This window comes from Nipponia nippon, unplaced genomic scaffold (assembly GCF_047370975.1).
Source record: "Nipponia nippon isolate SJK-2023a ecotype South Korea unplaced genomic scaffold, ASM4737097v1 scaffold_6, whole genome shotgun sequence".
Classification (NCBI taxonomy): Eukaryota; Metazoa; Chordata; class Aves; order Pelecaniformes; family Threskiornithidae; genus Nipponia; species Nipponia nippon.
The window spans coordinates 47,768,553-47,781,216 of NW_028262380.1; the positions used below are offsets into that span (position 1 = coordinate 47,768,553).

The window sequence follows — 12,664 nt, forward strand, 5'->3', positions numbered from 1 at the left end:
CTCTAATGGTCTGAAGCAAATCCCTGGATCCAAATACAGCCCTGGGAGAAGCCCAGACTCAGATGTGAACGTTATATTGCAGCCACATCTCTGTTTTCAATTAAAGGCACAGGGGGAACCCTAATTATTGCACCCATGTTTTGGCACGTAGCTAAAGGAAGGACCGATTTCCAAATGTTGCTTATAAAATATATATTTGTCATTTTAAGTATCACATGTACTTTCATAGGGTAAATATTTTTCCTGTGCTAGGACCAAATAGCATGGAGGCATGCTGAGAAGATAGCGTGGGAAAAATATTCTCTTCCTGTGAGTCAAAGCCTATCTGTGAAAACACTCCATAGCAAGCCCAGCAGGCAGCCTCATAGAACCTGATACTCTGCTTCCCTCCTCCCGCGCTCAGGCAGAAACAGCAGCCCTTAGTTGTGGCACGTCCTCGCACCCTCACCCCGGGCCTAGAGCACGGCTTGTACCACCAGCCAAGCAACTTACGATGGGAGAGTACCCAGGACTGTCCACAGTTCTTCGTCTCACAGCCTGTATAACTGCATTGACTGCAACGATGTTAACATCACAGTATTCTTACCAAAGTCAGAAAGATCAAGGCTTTGCTCCATTTCTCAGACAGCATAGTTTTTCTCATTTGTCGTAGAATTATTTTGCAATGTCTGCTGTTCTTTATTATGTGAGAGATAAAAAGGAGAGAAGGGAGATACAGACAGAATAAAGGAGCAAGGAGGAAGAAACAGAAGAAAGTAGAGAAGGAAGCCTATAGAAGGACATGAGGATTAAAAAATCCATAAGAAAGAAGGAAAACATGGGCAATAGAACAAAACAATTTGCAAAGGCACAGACAGTTCTCTTGCTGATATATTGCTTTTTCTCTACTACAAATCCACTGAAGTATGGTGGGTACTTATGCAAATAAGTTTTCTGTAATCTGTCAGTATAGCCTATAGAAAATGCTGAAATCATTATTTCAAGGAGCTTTTCAGTAATGTTTTAGATTTTAGGGGAATTTTTTTTGTGGTAGTTACAGCTTGTGTTTCAACCAACTCCGTTGGTTACGTATTACTCTCTGTTGCACAATTAAGGAAGGATACGTGTTTATCGCCCTGATTTGGCTGCCAAGATCCAATTTCTAGTTTCAGTGTTTTGCCTCACTAGCATCTAATGGGAGGCAGGGAGTGACATACCTTGTTTAATGAGATTACCTGTGTTAATAAAGAAGTAAAAACTTTCTAGACTTGGACATTTCATATGTTATTTTCTAGTATTTTGTTTTAAGCGGCACTGATTTGTAAGTCAAAGGCCAGATACACACAGTTACTGATTTAAGATTTCACAGTTTTACATTTTATTTTTTAAAGATATTTCACTTCTCTTTTATAATATGTCTATAAGGAACCTCTTTTCTCCCTCCATCAGGCCTTCTGAAATACCAGTTAGTGCTGCATCTGAGATCCCACGATGGAAGCCCTACTTCCCTGGCTTCCTTGAAGGCCCTGACCTGCACTCCAGTGAGGCAGCATGAAACTGCACTAGTGTCAGCAATCACCAATAACTGCAAGCCATACCTTCTTCCCACTGTGCCACCACAGAAGGTAAGGAACTCTAAGGGCACTCGGTTCTTAGTTCAAGGTGTGGCAATTTTTGCTTCAGTGCTGGGAGTCTTTGGGTTTCAGTCCTCAGGCAAAACGAGCACAGAACACAGCTTGAGAGTCTTGCTCTAGAGCCCAGGGCTCCAAATGAGAGCCTCAGCTAAAGAGAAGTAGCAGGAGATAGGCATGTGGAAATGACAGCTGAGCAATGGACATTACGTGCCAGTCATCCTTGAAGGCTGAAATGTGAACCCTGAAGTGGCAGGCAATGACTGCAGAGGATCTCGGCTGCATTGCCTTTACTGAGGTAATGGGGTCATCTCAGGTTTACTTTGTTGAGAACCAAAACTAGTATCAAATATAATTGATAAACATCTTCGTCTCAACACTTCAGCTTGTGGAATGATAAACTACTCAGATATCGTAACACTCACTTTTAGTGTAGGAGCTGTCCCACAGCAAAGGCCATTCAAGTACTGTTTCCCACGAAAATGTTAAAGAACAACCACTCTGTATGTGCTGTTTTCTAAATCTGTAAAATGGGCATCCACCATTGAACGCCTGTTTTTTTTTTTCATTCTATTAAGAAACCAAATTAATTTCAAAAATGAGGCCAGAAAATAGGATGTCTCCAACTTTCTATGTTGCATACTGGTGCTATGAATAGTAGCTCCAAGCCAGCATAGAAAACAGTTCAGCTGTTTCAGAGGGGGAAGCGCAGGGAGACTGGACAGTGAACTGTGGGAGAAAACCTAAAAATGAACCAAAATCAAATTCTGGCCCTAGCAAGTCCATATGTACTCAGAGGAGTACTCAGAGGTTTTGAATGTCATTTAAATATTATCCTGAAAAGAAATGCTCCTTTGACTGGACAAATGTATTGTTAACTGGGTTCTTGATAAAAGAAATCCCGTAACAAATAATAGGTTCCACCTCTGTGTTTGTGTATGTGCACAGAAAGAGGATGCTGCATAGCAAGTTCCCCCTTTTTCTAGAAATGTATGAAATTCCATGATGAAAGAGCTGAGAGACCAAGTGTATAGTTGGGGCAGAGGGAGGGAACGAGAGGCATGAGTACCTAGAGGATATAACCAGAGACCTAAATTTAAGGATAAAGAAAGGTAGTATCTCTTGCATGAAGAATTTCCTGCCAAGATGAAGACAATATTTTTTTAAGCCTTTTGGTATTTTGGAGCATCAGGAAGCACCATGAATCTTATGGAGTGTGGACTCTCGGCAGGTGAAAAAAAAAACAAACAGGGAGTTGGCTGCACTGTGTATAGTCTTCCTTTACACAGGGTCAGAAACCTTTGACATTTCTGCTTACAGTTTAGGTGATGCTTAAAATTCAAAATGTTTGTTTTAAATATTTGTACCTGGCAAGTTCCAACAAGACAAAAGCGCTAACTTTACAAGTATCCTGTGACAATGGAGAAATGAAGTTCTCACAGTATCACAAGTACCTTTGCAGCATATTCAGGCTGTAAACCTTTGCTCTGGGTTTTCAACTCTGTTTATAACAGGCATCTAAATCCCGCACTGCCCATAATATATTAAACTGACAACAGGATTGTATTCCTAAGTAATGCAGCTGCTTTGCTGAAAGACAGAGTATCAAACTTAAGTTTAGCATTAAAGATCTGAATGCATTTATTAATATTTTACTAAAGACTATGAGTGTTTTCCATGGTTGTGGCATTAACAGTTGGGAAAGAAAACAGTGAGGATATGTTATATAAATACTTGCATAAACTACCTTTTTTTTGCATATTTATTCCAGCATTAGCTAGATCAGCCATTTACAATACAGTACATTACAGCAACTGCAATAAAATCTAACTGCATTTTTTTAAATACATCAACCCCATTAGATGCTTTTCTGCCACTACTACTCTCATTTCAGCTTCTTATCTTATTTTTTCCTATTCCAGTTTATTGCTAACAAAAATCTGCCCACAACATGGACAGGGATGGATGGTGTTTTTTATTTTTTGCTACATTTAAATCATAATCCTGTATTCCATCAGTACTCCTTGTTCTTCACCGCTTCAAAGCCTATTTGAAAAGATACTTTTACCTTTTAATTCCCCTCTATCTATTGTTTAAACCATTTTTTGCTTAGAAGCCAGTATTGCTTAGAACTGCAAATTATTTTCAAAGAGAATCTGGAAGATATCATGAAACCATATTTCATATATTAATCAACAGTTAAAAACATATTTTACTGGTATTTGCTAGTGCCAGTCTCTAATCTTCTAAAAGAATAATTATTCTGTCAGGTTGCCCACCGTTATCATCTCATGGATGGTATAGTTGCATGCTTTAAACTTTGACTAAACTGTGACTCTGTTAGTTCTAAAATTTATCACTGTTATGGTCAATGACTTTTTCCACATATAGTTGACTATCATGATGCATTTCCCACAGATCTGGAGCATGTGACATGCAGAGTAAGTGCAGAGCTGATCTAAGTTGATACTAATTTTCAGATCAGCTGTAGATTTTCAGTGTCATACTACAAATGTAGTCTCTGCCTCATGAGCCTATCAAAATGTTCTGCAAGCCATGCCGAACTCGTGACTGAAAGAATGGTCTCCTCTATGCTATTTCATTGCCACCAAACAAATAAATGTTTTTGTCTGGGAAGGGAAATATTTCATTACGTTTTAGCATTCATGTAGGCCACTATTCAGTCAGTGAGACTGATACCTGGTCAACGTGAAAATTCTTATGGAGCCTTTGCTTCAACTGAAATCCTGGTATTTAACCTTCCGTCTGGTGAGTTCATCCTTGGGCAGGTTGCTCAGCAGAGACACTGTGCCAATGTTATCTTGCATTCTGCTTTTTCTCTAGCACTGTTGCTCGCTGTATTACTTGTTTATTTTAACCTCCCAGAAGGCCCAAATTAAGATCAAGGCCATACACATTAAATATACAGTAAAAGATGATGTCTGACCTGAAGGGCTTGCCCTATGAATAACTGAGACAGAAAAATGGGATAGGAAAGGAAGCGTTACTGTGCCTCTTTTAGAAGTGGGGAAATAACGGATGCTGGAGATCACAAAAGAAACACTGCAGCTGAGCTAAGAAGTGAATCCAGATCTCTTGAACAGATTTGCACAAGCTTTTTTGGCCAGGAGTTTAGTAGATCTCAGTGATTTACAAAAATCAGGTCAGACCTTATAAAAATTTGCAGCCAGATTTTAAAAATAAAAATAGGATCGAAACACTTGACCATTTCTTCAAGTGAAATTCAGATAGATTTTGCAGGTAGGATTCATAAGAGCGTGTAGCTGCTATATATAAAAGCAGAATAAGGAAGATGTCCTGACCCTACAGCTTCATGCCTAACACACACCAGGTTTAACTTCATTCTCTCATTTCTGAAGGCTCTGTAATTGCTTATAGGAAAGGCATTTCCTTGTGGCTAGTTTTATTAATATCATGCAACCTGTTTGGGAAGCTTTAACTGCATCAAAATATGCATTTAATTCAATCTAAAATTAATTGTAATTATTTCTGTCATGATTTCCTGAAGTTTTTGAGAAAAAAAATACGCAGTTCCACATGGACCAAAAGCCTTGCCAAGTTTCTTAAGCCACAAGACTACCTTCCCTTCATACCAGTCTTCCCATGTGGAAGTTCTAAAATCCTACCTCTAAATATGCTTTGTGAGTTCTATGGACTAAGGGCTATATTTTCACCAAAATTTGAACAGTTTATCAATCTACCGGATATTTTTCTCAACGTGAGGCAAGTGGTTTTGCACTCCCAGCTTGCTAGTGCAAATAGACAACTATGAAGACAATTTTGGCGAAAAGAAAAAAAAAGGAAATTTAAAGTTAGATTGATGCATGCTTTCTCCAAAGACATGGAAATTTTGCCATTTTTAGCAGTGCTATTTAAAACAGGAACTGCAATGAGTATTTTAGGCTCCAGGGTGCCGGCAGTCAGGACTAGGGAGCCACACAGCTATTAATATAAGTAGACACCCCTCCTTATTAACCAGAAGACAGCAACTGGGTATATTGTCTTGTGTTTTCAAATCATAGAAATAATTATGAGCAAATGCAAAATCCCAGTTTTTCCAAGCAATAAACTGGAAATCTTGCTGAGGTGTTCCTCCATTGTAGTCAGCCTTTTACTGAGGCGCTTTCATGTGTGAAGAGTTTCTGTATTTGCCGAGGAGGGAAATCAGCTTTCCCTGAACAACTTTTGTCAGCCTCCATCTGTATCAAGTGCCAAGTGAAATGCAAGGTTGAAGTCAAATTAAACACACGTTTACCTTGGTCAGCATTAGAAAGGCAGTCATTGCACTCCTGTCTAATATACCATAGGGAAACCTGTTTCTGGGATCTCAAAAATAACTGTGCTATTATTCATTAAAACTGGAGAGTTTAGCAGCAACTACTGTATGTGGCATCACAGAAACCATAAGTTTTACCGCACCCTCTGGAATTGGTGACATTCTAGAATTACACCAGGAGGATTCCCACAAAATATGGTTTCCCCAAATGAGAGATCTATTTTTGTTCTGAATACCTTAGAATGGGTCTGAGGAAGAGATTCACTTCATAAATGTATATTTCTTTCAATTTCCATTTGTGGAGGAGAAAATAATCAAAATATTTTAGCACATTGCCTTATAGTAAGAAATTTTTACTCACACTGAAACGATTGGATGACTTGCATGGGATATTCCTTGCAACTCTCTAATACAAATAGCTGTCTAAAGGCTGGATTCCACAATGCTTGATAACATCTTTGGAACTGGTTCCAGCCTCCTCCATGACGATGCATACACTCTGCTTTCTAGATTACAACCCACACAACTAAAGCGCTCTTCCTGAGCCACTGCATGGCTGACCTATTTTCTACATGGACTTAGCTGAAACAATCAATGGGCATAACCATGTGCAAAGTGCAAGGCGTAGCCAAACGGTCCCAAGAGAGGGTTTCAGACAGCTCTGTGCCCCATAGCCCCATGCTGGGATACAAGTCCTCAGGCATTTTTCCCCTTGCCCTAGGGCTGAGAAAAAGTGGCCTTGGCACTCAAGCAGGGACAGCATAGCATTCAGTTCACATCCAGGCAGATACATATGCACAGGAGGTACAGACAGGGGGTCTTGTGAAAGAAGTACCCCCTCAGAAACAATACATAAGGTCACAACTTGGTTATCATCTAGGCTTAGCGTGCTGCCTGTAAGAAATGAGTCTACTGGTGCTGACTTGCATGAGGAGGTGGCTTGTTTAAATACTTCTACTAGCAGGGCACCATTCTATTGGAACAGCTACAGTATGAATATGCAAGAAGAAAATCAATTCACAAGTTGGCTTTAAGTAACATAAAGGAACTAATATAAGGAGTTAGAGCAGTAAAATCAAGAATAATGGCTACCAGAATACTGCTGAGTTCAAGGAGCAGGGAGGGTGCCTAAAAGCAGCAGTGAGGGTCTGAACTATGGAAGGGGGCATTTCAATCAAATGAGAATGTTAGTTGAAGTACTCGGCAGCTAAATCTGAAAGCAGTAATATTCTTAGCAAGGGCATTGATTCCACTTAACTATCATATAATAGGAAATATGAATGAAAAATAAGTGGAAGTGAATATCACAAAAGACTATGCTCTGATAGGGGGAGATTCTCCCAGAGGCTGAAGGCCTGTGGAAGCCCTAAAGCTCAAATTTACTTGGAGTCTGAAGGAACAAACAGGACTTGGTGAGGTCTCTCCATGGTGAAATAAAATTAATCCCTAGAGAACGTATTTGCTCTGACTTAGGTCATGAAGCAGCAGAACTGACAGCAGTAAAACCTGCACTCCTGTGAAAAGGGAGTAGATGTCAGCTTGCTCCAGACTCCGCATCTACAAAAATAAGTAAGCATCCTGCATGAGCTACAGGCCATAAATGAGGAGCCAAAATGACAAGGCAATGCTAGCACTTTCCTAAGAGTGGCATCACCTGAGTAGGACAACCAAAAAAGTGGAAGAACAGCATGTTACTAAATGAGTAGCAATCAATACCTGTGTTACATGTAAAAGGCTTCGTTACAGACATTAACATGGTCTTTTCAATTAGTTCATAGCAGGTGGATCTATAAGCAAAAACCTTATAAAAAAACCTGCTGTGTCTAGCAAATTTTGCTGCCCTTATTACAAAAAAAAAATCGTTGTTTACACCCTGGCTAGAAGCCCTAGCCCATTTATGCACATGCTTAAATCCTACTGGAATTTTAAAATTAAATAGATACTACTATTCTGTCCTGAACAGTGTTGCTTTCTTGAACAAAGACTTATGCCCTGAACACTGACTTAAAAATATAATATCTGTTCAATTATACACTTGAATCTCTACTCCTGGTACAACCAGTCATGCAAGACTCTCTGAATATATATCACATATATTAGAGCCATATCTCAGATGCTCAAAACATGCCGAAAAGAATATTCAAAGTAATGTCAAATGTGAGATTTGGCTTAATTTAAATTTCAAGTGCTAAAAATCTTAATTGCAATGCTAAGCATCTAAATAAATGCAGTGAATTTTAATAAACACTTAATAACACTTTAATAAATAGACAATAAAGAACTTTAAAAAGGAAACAGTACAAAATGTGCAAGGAATTCCAGCAAGGAAACTAATGGCAGCTCTCCACGGCTCAATTTTCATTTGCTAATAAAATGTGCAAGCTGAAACGTAATGATTTCAAAATACAGTTACAACAAAATTCCTTAAAACATGTCCTGTCGTTTCCAATAACTATTTTAAAAGACTTCCCTTTACCTATACTGAACTTTTCTTAAATGAATAAGTTTGTATAAAAAAAGGAAACTTGCTGCTTGGCTACAGAGTAGATACAAAATACGGCCAGTACCTTCTAATACATATTTGCTTGTTGATAATTTAGATGTTGTGTCTGTTTCCTTAGATTACTGAGGTTCTTGATTTTTTATTTTTTTAACTAAGATATAATTTACAATATCTTTTGGTTTAACAACTCATTTTGGTTAAAAGGAAAATAGCTGTATTTGCTACAAACTCTGCCTTGACTTCTTGGATGGCTTATTGTGAGTCTCGGTATTTTTTTAGTAGAATTTCAAACAGGTGGCATCTATCTTCATAATGGCTGTGATATTTTACCTTTTATTACATGACATAACCAGGTTTTGACTGCTACTGATGTTTTGAGGATTATATTTTATGATAAACTCTTACTTATGTTTTGATTTCCCTATGGGATCTGTTTTGAAACAGACTGTCATAGAACGGTTAAGGACAGGTTTTTTAAAGGAAGCATTAATCAGAATAAGACAAATATACAAGACTTCAGTACTTACTTTTGTGGACACGACATTAAAGACTAACCTTGACTTCTCATTTGTAACGGTTCATTGAAAACTTAATGGAATAATTTAAGTGAATACTCAGCAAGTGAACCAGTGGGAGAGGGGATAGCGAGCCATTTTAATGATGATATCAAAAAAGGGTAAACAACCCACTGTAGAACTAAATTCCTTACTTTCTCCTCCAGTGCTTGCCTCGTGATCTTGCACTGTCATGACTCATAATAGCTCCAAGCTACATAATTCCACCGTAAAAAATACAACCAGGAGATCTCAAGATGTGATTTCCTTCTTCGTCCTTCCTTACTTTTCCTGCCTGCTTTAGATCAGCATGATTTCAGCAATTGCTTTTCTCTTCCGAGAATGTGGAGCGTAAAGTCTTTTATATCACCATTACAGTATTCCTCACGCTTCCTTACAATCACCTAGTTCAGTTAAGGTTCTTGCTATTAGCAAAGCAAAGAGAGGAGTCATGAGAGCTGCAGAATGTATGGCCATATGTAGTGCCCCAGAGCAACACAATCCAAGCAAGAAACTTCTCTACAATAAAGAGAACTTCCCATGCTTGCATCTGTAACATATTTGCACACAGTCTCTGGTTGCTTAAACTGCTTACATTCTCTGGTTAATTATGTAAAATAGTCTCTTACTGGAATCTCTTTCCCGCATGGGCTGTCACCACCTTTTGTTCCTAGCCCTAGAAAAGCAGCAGACCCATTTATGTGATTTAAAGTGTATGCTTCCTTGCTCCTACCTTCTGTAGTTTGGAAACAAATCATCTTAATCATAACTACGAGAAAAGGGCGTGGCTCCACTGGGAGTTTTGTCTTAGGAAAAACTATAAGATTAGACCATTTCCAAATAAGTAAAAGACTTTGTTCTATTCACAGAAAGATAATTAAACTCTTACACTTGTTATGAAAACTTGCTCGGTTGTTACATTTTTCTGTAACTCCGTACTCTGAGACTTCACAATGGAAAATCTGAGCGAATAAAAATTTCTTTTTTCCTACTAGTATTTCACCTATCAAAAGTCTTAGCATTTCTCTGCAGACCAACCCATGTGCAGTACAGTGGAACCTGTAATCCAGTGAAAGTGCACAGCCCAAATACAGCATTGCAAACAGTTCATTTCACCGTAATGCTCATGTTTAGTAATACTGCATGCTTGCTTAGGACTATTTTCCTGTTAATTCATCCTTCGAACTTAGAAAGCCATCTCACTACATACACAGAATAAGCAAACAGCTCTGAAAATAGAGCCATTTTAGGGAGCAGCATTAGATCAAGCTTGAGAGAGTACATAAGATGTATTAAAGTACTCCTTTACATCTGAGAGAAAAACTTTTAAAGTGTCTCGTTTATACATAGAGATGATTTTATAAAGGGACTGTTAGGCCTGGGCTAGTAATGGTTGCTGAACTTTAGCCACAGAAACAACTCTGTCCACTCGGAAAAGAAGTTACGAGCCTAAAGTCTTGAAAAAATAGAAAGCGTAGTGGAGCTAAGAAAATCGACTGAAAAAGTGAACTGCCAATCATAATGAATACAACACAGTTTGGGGTTTCATTTACTCTTCCTAGGAAAAAAATAATTGGAGTAGCAACAAATGCAAAAATGAAGTTATTGTTAGAGCGTCAAGTATGTGATTAAATCTCAGGTTTGCGTCTAATTCATGAAGTGCCGTGATATGAATTACTCTGAAAACCAGATAAGAAACCTCACCTAAGTGTAACGCAGTAAGACTAGTCTGAATGGGCTGAATTAGCTTGACAGGCAGTAGCAGTCAGCAAATTCTTAGAAAGCCTCACAATGCACAAAGGCCGCGAAGTACCCCTCGTGGCTGAGGACCTCAGCCAGCTCCCAGATGGCTGCCAGCCCCGAATCGCCACATATTCCCCTCAAGACCATATTTGGCTCGGGGCACGCTGCAAACGGGGCTGGGGGTGCCGAGGGGAGGGGGCTTCCCGCCCCCCCCCCCCCCCCGCCCCGACCCCGGGACTCAGCCTCACACCGCACAGCCGGGCGAGAGACCCGGCCCCGGCCCCGGCCCCGCCCGGCCCGGCCCTGATCGCCCCGCTCCCCCGGGCACGGCCGGGCGCCCCGTCCCAGCGCTGTCCAGGGTCCCCGCCGCGCCGCTCCGCGCTCCGCTCCGCGCCCCGCTCCGCGCCCCGGGCGCCGCTCACTCACCATGGGGCGGGGGCTACCCGCGGCCGCGCAGCCCCGCCGAGCGGCTCTGGGCAGGGCGCCGCTGCCGCTCCCGGGCGCCGCCAAGGTGTATTTGGGGAGCGGGCGCGGCGCGGCGGCGGGGCCGCCCGGGCGGCGGGCGGGGGCCCGGCGGGAGGGGCCTCCCCGCGGGCCCAATCAGGGCCGGGGCGGGCGGCCCCGGGCCGCGGCGGGGGCGGTGGCGGCGGCCCGGGGGAGGCGCGCTGCCCCCGGCCGCCCCCGCGCCGCTCCCCCGCCGCCGGCGGCGCGACCGGGCCGCCGACACCCGCGTCCCGCCGAGCGCCGCCGGGCCGCCGCGTTGGCGGGCGGTGCGGGGCTGCAGCCGGGCTGCGCCAAGGGCAGGCGCTGCCCCGCTGCCGCACGCTCCCGCGGCGGCGGCGCCTGCTTCCCCGTCTTCGTGCAGCCCCGCTCGGATGTAGGTTTCCAGAAATGTCAGTCTGCGCAGAGTCAGTGGCTTCTGCTGGCGGCTTCGCGCGAGTAGGAGCCGGTGTCTGCAGGGGCTGCAAGACCCGGTGGTTACCGACGTCTTTCCACCCAAGTATCCTTCCAAATACTCCTCAGTTTGAAAATGGTGTGCTACTGTATTTGTTTTATTTGCGCTTTTTCTACCACGGCTTTGATTTACTTGTTGCCAGTGATATTCTGTACAATCTATAATATATATGCATTCTTACTACAGCTTTGGAGCGTGACTATTACAACCAATATATTATAACTAATAGCTAAGCAATGGCAGAAGGGAAACAATACCTTTCCAAATAAGCACAGAAAACAAGAATCATTCAAACAGCTTCAGGATATCGGATAGCCAAGTTCAATTTAGGACACAGATTCATAAAACGCTTTTTATAGGGTTGCCCAGGTCAGAAGTCATGCTCTTAATTCTTGCATGTCACCATCGAAACAGAATGACGACGCCACAATTTTTAAATCTTCACAAATGAACACAGCATATTCAAAGTATTTTCACTGTGAAAACACTGGATGGTTTTTGGAAGCCCAGGGTCAGAAACAGTTATTTTGTTGGACTTGGACAATTAACAGTGACCGACCTCACAGTAGGATTAGTTGCCCTATCAAGTCCCATGGAAGCAAACAGAAGCTTTCACCAAGAGAAACAGCTGTTGTAAGCTGAAGGATGAGTTTGGAGGAGCACCATACCTACAGGGCAAGACAAGAAAGGGTACCATTTCTTGCAGCTCACTGTTGTAGCTTAACAAGCTGGCGTGGAAGGGAGAGTTGAAAGCAACCAAAACAAAAGCTGCACATCTCCAACCGGCTTTGAACAGACCAGCTTTACACAAGAGAGGGTGAATGTTTTGTTGTCTCCTTGACTGTCAGAACTGAAAAATGGTTTAATAAATATATCTGCTTCACACCATGCTTCCCTCCCTGCAGTGTTAAAAGAAGAGAAACCTGTCAGCTAGAGTAAAGAACTGATAAATTCCTTCAAGCACCAGTTAAGCAGCTGAAAATAATCTGCCAAAGCCCATTT

General features: G+C 41.7%; 1 protein-coding gene across 1 annotated transcript in view; it reads right to left on the reverse strand.

Annotated features, from left to right (window-relative positions):
• Window positions 1–11,248, reverse strand: part of GUCY1A1 (guanylate cyclase 1 soluble subunit alpha 1) — a 33,209-nt gene extending 21,961 nt beyond the window's left edge. Inside the window, exon 1 of the mRNA XM_087737165.1 lies at window positions 11,134–11,248. The gene's annotated coding sequence lies outside the window, so the exon portion shown is untranslated. The remainder of the gene's footprint in view (window positions 1–11,133) is intronic.
• Between the last annotated feature and the right edge of the window lie 1,416 nt (window positions 11,249–12,664).